General features: G+C 37.8%; 2 pseudogenes; both read right to left on the reverse strand.

Moving 5' to 3' along the window:
* Positions 1-2,816: 2,816 nt before the first annotated feature.
* On the reverse strand, positions 2,817-3,757 carry LOC141340349 (UDP-glucuronosyltransferase 1A1 pseudogene; annotated as a pseudogene).
* A 917-nt stretch (positions 3,758-4,674) lies between these two features.
* Positions 4,675-10,605, reverse strand: LOC141340840 (UDP-glucuronosyltransferase 1A5-like; annotated as a pseudogene).

The raw sequence follows: 10,605 nt of genomic DNA on the forward strand, positions 1-10,605 counted from the left end.
CTTGATAATGTTTATCAATCATACTAAGACTTATAGGGCAGAAAAAGTACATTTTCTGGTTCATAACAGTTTGTTTGAGGTTAGAGTTACTGCTTTTTACCCCTCTTTAAATTAACCTTTGTCAGACTTTGTGTAAAAAAATTCTGCAAGTCACTATGGTCTAGCAGTAGGATTGCCTTACTCTGCAAACTCCGTGATTTTTCCCAGCTCCTCCCTATACACATAGGAAAACAAGGCAAGGCCAAAAGCACCCTTCCCTGAACAAAAACAAACAAAAATAAATGCTGAGAGAAAGATTACAGAGCACAAGTTTTAACATGAGGACCTGTTTGCTACTAAATCATTTCTTGCATTTATTCATTGACAAAAAACTGCCTGTTGTAAAGATAAAGTTGCAAAGGACGAATGAGTTGATAAATAAAATACCTACAACAAAGGAACAATACTATGTTGAAACTAAGTCTGAAGGAAAGAAATGTGTTTGAGAATCTAATATGATCCAACATACAAAGTCTTCATACTTTCATGAAGTAGGTAGAACCAGATATTTACCAGTGGCAGGTCTAAAACTTATTACGTCTCCAACAAATTAAATGTACTTGCTAGAGATACTTGGTATTGTAAAGTACACATTTAGAATGCATCCATACCATAATTACCATACCATCAAATCTAGTACCTCGTTTTTTTCTCTCTGATTATAAATTGTATGCACAGTGATTGCAAATTTAATGGCATCATATTTATCATTGTCATCAACAATAATAGTAACAGTAAAGTCACAAATTACAAGTAATGCCAAGAGATCACTACGAACACTGTAAACCATTATGAATTTATCTATTAACGGTCTAATCAGTTTGATACTAAAACAGGCCCACACCAAATGATTTGCTCTCACTGTTTATATGAAAGATGAATGTGGCTATTTTTATATACTTTAGTTTCACCTATTGGTGCATCTATGCAATCTACAGAAAGAGTCGCTGAAAAATACCCACCATTAATACAAGGACTGACAAACACAGACAAGCAGACGGATACAAAAGTAAAATGTCTCAATACTTTTTAACTAAATTGCTGAATTTGAAATAACCGTACTACTATTACTATTTCTGCTATAAAGACACTGCAGCAGAAAAAGTATGAGCAGTAGTAGGGTCCAGCATCTGATATCTGTAGGCATCAGCAAAAGCCTCTCAGCCCATAGTTGAGGAACCTTTTCCTACTGGAAATTTATTGCTGGTTCTTTTCTATTCCAGGATAACTACTGTGATTAAGAAAATAAGTTGTTTCTACAGCACCTACAATTATTGTAAGCCTATGAAGAACTGAACAATAAAGACTCACTTGTGATAGAGGTTTGGTTTTCTGGCTAACTGTCGCTCCAATCATGACCATGTTTGGCATCACTGGGCGTGGGAATTCCACAGCAAAGTCGAAACGCAAAAACCAGAGAGCTGCACGGCTCATGATCTCCACCATTGATGCTTTTCTCTTAAGTACATGTGAGGCGATCTCATCTGCACGAGCAAACATGCGCCCACAAGCCATGGGCTGAAGCAGAGTCCTTAACAGGTTCACACTTCTTTGCCAAAGATTCATGCGGTCAGTCAAGTGAGTAAAAGCTTGTGGAACATAAGAAGCTGGAACTGGACACTGACTGGCAAGAGCGTCAACACCACAAGGATGGTTTATTAGCATATAAATAGCTGGAATGGAGAGATATTCACCAGCTATTGCTCCTACAGGCTCGAAAGGATCTGTGAGAATCGCATCAAAGTTGTAATCTTGCAGTTTCTTCATCAAGTCCTTATTGAAGAGCAGACCCTCTGCGTTCCTCAATATAAACATCTGCAGAACATCCAGTGAGATAAAGAATGCCTGAAACTTGACCAGGTCTGAAGAGATATCAATGCTCATAATGGTTTTCAATTCATCTGCTAAGTTCGCTTCTAATTCAGCCTTTGTGTAGTTCACTGGAAATGTCAAAGTGGTGGTATGCTCTGAAGGACCCATACTCAGACTCGCCTCTGGGATGACAACCACCACCTGGTTTCCTCTCCTCCCCAGCTCCTCCACAATAGGCTTCAACCCTAACCAGTGACTGCCATCTGATGGAATAACCAACAGTTTTCCAGCTTGAGCTGAACTAGAAAGTAAGAGACCCAAGAGCAACCACAAGCTAGCCATTTCACTAGTGGTGTGAAGAACACTGGCAGTTGAAGGAGATGCAGGAAGAAAAACACTCATGCAGTGTAACCACACAGGTCAAAGTACCAGCTTAAAATTAGTCAGAACAAGGTTCAAAGAGGTGTTGATATTAACAGATAGTAGGATGTGTTAAGTCCAAATATGGCATTGAAGCAATGCATCTCATTCACTGATAATTGCTTGTGGATTATTCATATTTATGCACACAGAAGAGCTTTCTCACAAAAGGTTTCTGCCCAATTCACAACACATGGACTTATGAGTTTGTCCTTAGATTTGTTCCAATGAATTTGGAGTATTCTAATCTAGATCTTGGTTGTCGTGTTTAATGAACATTGTGTGATGTAACATGCTTGAGAGCCGAAACAGTAAAAATGCTCTTTCAAAATATAATCATGTTTTAGCATTACTGCACATATTACACAATTTTAAGCTTAAATTGTAACAGACAGAAAACACTTACAGTATTACAGTATTAATCTATATATATATATATATATATATATATATATATATATATAGATATAGATATGTGACAACGTGAAGGATTTGCATTTTGTGTGCGCCAGACAATACAGAACAAATGAGAATGTCTATGTTTATTAACATCTTACCTGTGTCAGTGGACCCTTCTTAGCACAGTTGATGCCCCCTATTTGGACCATGTTCGGCATTAGTGGTTTGGGATACTCAAAGGTAAAGTCGTACCTTAGAAGCCAGACTGCACCGTTACCTAATAGCTCTTTGTACGTAGTGTCCTTCTGCAGATATCTACTGGCCAGTTCATCAAAGCTTCCAAAAAGTTTGTTGCATAAGTACTTTTCGAAAACTGCCATAAATGTGTTTCTTGCTCTCTGAGGGAAAGTCATCTTATCTGTGTAACCAGTGAAGAAGCGTGGGACAAAAGACGGAGGTGAGGGACACTGGGCAGCTGCCTCATCAAGCCGACAGGGAAGTCCACGCAAGAAGTAAACGGCTGGAAGTGAGAAGGAATCGGCAATGATGGACCCACAGGGCAGGAAAGGATCAGTGAGCAAAACATCAAATCCCGTCTCTCTTAGACTCTTCATCAGGGACTCGTCATACAGCAGCCCTTCACAGGCTTTTACCTGCATTTCCGTGAACTGTATCAAGTTACCCAAATTTCCAAACATAACAGTCAGTTTTGGAGGCTTCTCAAGTGCACTCTTCTTTATGTGGTCAAAGTTAGCATTCAGTTCAGCAAGGGTGTAAGGCACACGAAAAGACTTAGTGGTGTAATTACCAGACTTCCCAATCAGCATACTGGTTTCAGGGACCAGGACCACCATCTCATGTCCCCTCTGAGAAAGCTCTTCCACCAGGATCTTCATGCTCAACCAGTGGCTGCCATCCACTGGCATGACAAGCACCTTTCCAGCCTGCACAGGCTCAGAGGAGAACAAGCATAGCAAGGCCATAAGCCCCAGAGCGGGAACAGTCAGTGCTCTCTCCATCCTTCTAACATTCATACAGCAGACAGCAGAGATACAGTGCAATTATGAGGACTGGCAATGTTTTTAAAAGAGGAGGGGCCTCAAAACTAGACAAAAGGGAAATGACTGTTCATAAGTCACTGACAGCATGTGCGTACAGCACAAAGAATGAATTAATTTTACGCTCCCTCATCGTGATGTAACGGCACTGCGGCTTAAAAACTCACAATTGGGTTAAATGTAGCTCCGGGTTAATGGTTTCAGGATTGTACGAGTATATAACAACTGTCATAGGACTTATCTAGAGATAGGTTTGTTTAAACAAAGGTAAAGAGGACCAAATGTCTTGAACAGGTTCATCGTGCTTTTGTGGAATTGCATCACATGAACCAAACTAACTTTGCCTTGTTATTAAAAGGTCAGCTTATCTGATTTTTAAAAAACCTTGATACATAGTCATGATAGTCTACTAATAATTACTATGAATACTACAAAATGAAAAAAATCAAGTCCCAAGTAATTTTTTCTTGTTCAAGAAGTCGTTTCATAGAGATGTACGTCACAATTTGTGGTGACTTTAAAAGAAGCCTTTTGATATGTGTATATATAAAAATTAACTCACAAACTAAAAACATCGTCACCAAAGAAGAGGTACATTTCAAGTCATTGTATGTTTGAATTGCATTTTAACTAAACACATTAAAAAAAATATTAATTATGTAAAGTTAACAAACTAAACCAGGTATTACCTACAATAATGTAGGTAATGTAATGTTCATAAAACCATAAATCATTCTAGAATTCAGTGGGGTACAAAAAAATCCCTTTTAGGTTAATTAATTATAGAGTTTGCTAGGTTAAAGTTATTGCTTTTTATCTTTGCCTTTTGACATAAATAGTGGCACGTAGTCTCAGAACTAGGTTTGGCAGTAGTAGGATTGCCTCACATCTCGTGCAAACTGATTTTTCCCAGCTCCTCTCTGTACACACACAAAAACATGAAGTTTCACATAGGAGAGGTTTGTGGCATGAGGGGCTTAGCGGCCAAAAGCTCACTACACTGAAAGAAAAAGAAAGAAAATTACAAATCACGTGTTTTTACATTGTGTGGTACTGTTTTGTACTCTTGTGCAACTTCTTTTATAAAATACTATCCCTACAATCTCACAAAGCACTTTCATGATAGAGGTGGAAACCAATCGCCAATGGCTTTAGAACATTCTCTGAAAATGTACTTAAAAGTGTAGGCTACTTTTAAAGGTTGCCATGAATACTCTGAGATCTTTGCTAGCAGTACAGAATGCATCCACACCCTACTTAACATCAAATCTAATGTCTATACTGATCTTATTCGGCCATGGTAATGTTGATATTAAGACCAACAGCACAAGTGCAAGTTTTGATCTTATACAAGAGTTCAATAAACAAAAAGTTAATATTATAATATAAATTTTAAGCACAATGTTTACAGAAATATTTGTGTATCTCTGAACATGCAGCTTTGGCGTTTCTGAGTGACAAAATGTTCTGAACGTATCAGTTTAATTATTCATTCAGCCAGTCTCTTGTCACCATCTACTGGCGTATCTAATGCAACTTGCATAAAGAACAGGTAAGAAATCCCACCAATGACATAAGTGGAGTGACATTAAAAAAAAAACGTGAAAGGTCTTAAAACGCCATTAAACTGAAAAAAAAAAAACAACCCTAGCTAAAACCAGCCTGCTGACCAGCTTAAACCAGTTTAACAAGGCTGACCATATAAAACAGACAACCAGCTTAGGCTGCTTTTAGCTGTTTTTTTTTTTTTTTGTTTTTTAGCAGGCTATTAGCGTTTAAGCAGCAAAAACAGTAAAAGAGTGTAGAGTGTAAGTGTTTCTAGTTCTTGTTTTAAGATGAGATCAGAGATGAACATATTTGTCATCACTGGACATGAGAATTCCAAGGCTATGTCTCCACCATCGATGCTTTTGTTTTAAGCACATGTGAGGCGATCTCATCTGCATGAGCAGGCATACGTTCACAAACCATGGGCTGGAGCAGACTCCTTACTAGGTTCACACATCTTTGCCAAAGATTCATGCGGTCAGTAAAGTGAGTAAAAGCTTGTGCAACATAAGAAGATGGAACTGGACACCTACTGGCAAGAATTAATGGAATCTTCTACACAAGTGATTGAGGTACAGTAAGCAACTGGCATAAAACACACCCAGACATCTCCATTTAAAGGCTTTCCCACCTTTAGTCACTCTCTGCAAACTACGTGCTCTCGCTTAATGCACTCACACAGCCAGGCTGTGCCTTTCTCAAAATAAGAAGCAACTTTTCTAGATAGACTATACTCAGTGGTGGACGAAGTACACAAATCAAGTACTTGAGTAAAAGTACAGATACGTATAATAGAATATTACTCCAGTAAAAGAACTCCTTTTTCAATTTTACTCGAGTGAAAGTACAAAAGTACTACATTTTTTGTGTACTTAAGTAAAAAAGTACTGAAATATTTTGCAATTTTATAAAGGCTTTAATTTTATATTAACATATATTTTTTTTTTATAATCCTACTATAAGCCTTGGATTTTCCCCAAATAATCACTAGCCTATATGGAGTCAAGATAGATTTTTGTTGTTGATATGGACTACGTTGACAAGAGTGATGTTCACTGTGAAGCTTACATTGCATTGTACCTGAGAGAAAACTGATTTGACCATCTCATTTTCACCAGTAAGAAAAGTGTTTTAAAGTTTGTTATTTTGCAGAACGGCACAGTTATAAATGATATGGGAATAAGGCCTGAAGTTAGGAAGAAAAATGTAATTATATTTTCATAATTTTTTTTCTTTTTTCTCAAACATTGTCTGTGGTGTAAAAACAGCCCTGGCCAAATGCCCCCAGAGGGCATCACTTCCCACTTTGATAATTACTAGTTACCATGATCTGAACATCACATCTTTTCTTTTTCCCTCAGATGTAATCTGTCTAGGTGGTTGATTATAAATATTTGGACTTCATATCTGAAAATTACCTCAACTTAGCACCAGCACGCTTGTTAACTAGGAAGTTAGCATCAGCTAACAATATTTACTTATTTTCAGTATGGTTATGAATAAAATATTTCTGTCTACTAGGCTAGTTGATCCAAACAATATAAAAAAGTATACCTTAAATAAACAATATAGAAACAGACGTCACATAGGGCTAAATGCGTAGCATTTTAATAAAACTGTTAAGGTTACAGCAGCGAGGAATATTATGTATGTGTTATTTTAATGTTTCGTTTTTTGACCTAAAAAGAAACGAAGTTGATGAGTCTGCATCTAATCATTTCAGCGGGCTTAAATACATCACTTTTTACAGAAGATTTAGTTCGCAAACAACTGACAGTTACAATAATTAATCCTAAAACTCGACATTACTGTATATCTTACTTTTCGCAGCATCAGTCGCGCGCGCTCACAAGATCTCCCGGTTCTTATTTGTGAATTCAGTTCATTGGAGACTTACTCTAAACGGCTCGTTTGAATCAGTGAGTTTGAACAGCTGCAATTGGATCAGTCCAATTCGTGAATGAATCGTTTGTGGCGATTTGCGAACCGATTGAAAAGAATCAGTTTGTTCATTAATCAGACACTGCTTCTGCGTCTCGGAACACGTGATATATTATAAGGAGTAAAGACATGTTTTATGAAATGTAGTGAAGTAAAAAGTACGATCTTATGCTTTGGAATGTAGTGAAGTAAAAGTAAAAGTTACTCAAAATAAAACTACTCCAGTAAAGTACAGATACTTGAAAAATGTACTTAAGTACAGTAACGAATTACAACTACTTCGTTACTGTCCACCACTGACTATACTGTAGGTTACACGCCATTTAATAACACATTAATAAGGCCAACCAGAGTGTGTAATCTGTATACGTGTCTTTCAATTTTAAAACAGCCTACATTTAAATCACCAGAGTAATACAAATCTCTATTTCCAACCAATATGAAAGCAGCCTTACACAATCCGTTATTAAACATGATGCTCAGTCGGGTTTTTATCTAGCTTTAAAACAGATAAAACAAGAAATGTAAAACTCATACAAAACAAAATCAGTTTCTATGAATGCTGATTTCTATTACTTTTAAACAACACTGGTCTGTACGGCTTTGGCTATAAAACAGTGTGTGCTCTTTAATATCTCCCAATCCAGCTAGCCCATGTAAACAAACAAATCTTCTCTCATGATAACATGTGCGTTCCGGCTAAGAAATAGTTAACTGTCACCTAATTTCAAGGGGGAGATGTCAACCTTTAACAAATCTGTACTTTGCCTCAGAGATAGATATCCTTTTATTATTATAGGTAGAGATGTTTCAAGAGAAGCATTCACATATTTCTAAAATGGCTTGCTATGTACTTGCAACAAGAAAAAAGCCAAACAGTTCCTCAGCCCATTAGATATGATTATTAAACACACACACCTGCACACACACACACACACACACACACACACACACACACACACACACACACACACACACACACACACACACACACTCTCTCTCTCTCTCTCTCTCTACAGTGGCGTACCGCACATCTTAGAGGCTCCCCCGCAAAAAACGAGATGGGGCCCCTCCCACCAGCAGTGATGTCATGCATGAAAATTTATTGTGCACCTGAGTCAGTTTCTCCCATTTACAATTGATTTATCAGTAATGAATATGGTGAATTATCGTTGTATTGATGCATTTGACGTTATTATTAATAGCATATATCATATACTGTGCGTATTTAATTGCTTTTCAATCAGACTGAAATCCATGCAGGAATAAATATTTAGTCTATATTTATATTGCGAGCGTTTCGGTGTGCAAAGACTTTGACTAACGATTTTATGTTGATGTTGCGAGCGCAGGCATTCTCAATACTAGACTAACAAGAGCTAAACTGGACAGTCTTTCTTGTAACATTGTGCTCCGGAGAAATGTCTTGATCATTTCAATTTCGAGAACGAACGATACATTGTATGGAAAAAGTCTGGTGACAAATCGTCAGTGAACCGCTGACAGGTTATTGTCAGAGAAGCACAGCAGCGGACCACAGCACAAAAACATATATTTCACTTAAATCATTAACATTAACATCGATTCATTGTGACACAATCCAAAGTTCATGTAAAGGAAAATGAGGGGGAAAGCCGTTTTCTTTATTTCTTTTCTTTCCTTTTTTGCCGACGCTTACAGAGATGAATGATATATTGGCTTCCATCAGCCGCAACATTGGTATGAAAAAAACAATCACGCGCACACACATTTTGCTATAACATTGCAGCTTGTTCATTATCAAAATAAAATACATTTTAAGAAAAATAAAAAAAAGTTACAATTCTTAATTCTAAATATATTGAAAAAAATATTTTAATATCTTTAAAGCGTTTAAAGTTTTTTCTTTTGTTTAAAACATTTGGCTAAAATCAAGAAAAGATGATGCTGTATTGGCTATGACTAAGCGCAAGGTAGGTTACCAGATCAAGACTCTCCGTTTTTTGACGCTGAACGGTAGGCCTAATACAGAGAAACGCATAAACAGAAATGGTAAGATACAGATTCCGCTCAGAATGAACCACTTTTTTTTATTATTTTAAGCCCTGCTTAAATCATACAGAGCCCCTGCACATGACATGCAGAGGGGGGAAAAATCGTCGGCACGAATTCGTATTTTCTCATGTTACTAAATTATGCATTAGCCTACATAAAAATCTATTAAATAGTGACCAGGGTTTAGTTCAATCAAATCAACAAACAAATTATTATATCGTTCACTCAAATTACTTAATACAAAGGAACGAGTTACTAGGCCTAAGTTGTGCATATGATTTAGTAAAATGAGGGAGCGAAATATATTGTGCGCACGCTTTAAAATTTTTACCCTGGGGCTCCGTAAGCCACATTAAGCGTAGCCTAAACTTATCCTCTTTGAGTACGACTCGTTTGTTTTAGAAGTATAGTGTTAAAGTAAAATGTGAGATAAATGTTTTTTTCCCCGGTTGTTATTATAGAACATTAAACTCGTGCCACTGCACTACCTTTGCGCTCACGTCTCGCGTCTATTTCAGCGTCTCGTAGCACTGCCTTTTAGAATGTACTGCGATGGGGCCCCCCAAAGGGTCGGGGCCCCCACGCACCGCGGGGGCTGCGGGGGTGTCCGGTACGCCACTGACTCTCTATAGGTGCTGTTTTGAGGTTTGCTCACGTTGCTGGTGATTTGTACAGTCCATAACGTTGACAGACAAGGACTGAGAAAAGTCATATGAAAAAGAAAGCTACAGCACTGCAATTAGAGTGTAAATTGCATGCAAATGTAATAGGAGCTTACTTGAGACAATGGTTTTGGTCTCTTGGTTGCCATTCCTCCAATCATGATCATGTTAGGCATCAGTGGTCGTGGAAATTTAAAGGCAAAGTCAAAGCGCATAAACCATAGAGCTGCGCGGCTCATGATCTCCATAACTGATGCTTTTTTCTGAAGTACACGTGAGGCAATCTCATCTGCCTGAGTAAACATGTGGTTACAAGCCATGGCTCCAGCAGAGTCCTCACCAGGTTGACACACCTCTGCCACAAACTCATCTTGTCTGTAAAATGGGTATTACGTTGTGGAACATAAAAAGGTGGACTGGCAAGAGTGTCGACACCACATGGAAGGTTTATTTGCATGTAAATAGCTGGAATAGAGAGATATTCACTGGATTTGGTAGAAGAAGACAAAGAACTTGGACAGATCAGAAGAGAGGTCGGTACTCAGAATTTCAGTTAAATTGCCTTCTAATACCATTTGTAGTTCATTCTCGTTGTAGTTCACTGGAAATGTCAAAGTGGTGGTATGCTCTGAAGGACCCCATGTCACGATTTGAGTCGTCCTGTCATCACTAACTCTTGCACTACACTTCAT

Source organism: Garra rufa, chromosome 8 (genome assembly GCF_049309525.1).
Source record: "Garra rufa chromosome 8, GarRuf1.0, whole genome shotgun sequence".
Taxonomy (NCBI): Eukaryota; Metazoa; Chordata; class Actinopteri; order Cypriniformes; family Cyprinidae; genus Garra; species Garra rufa.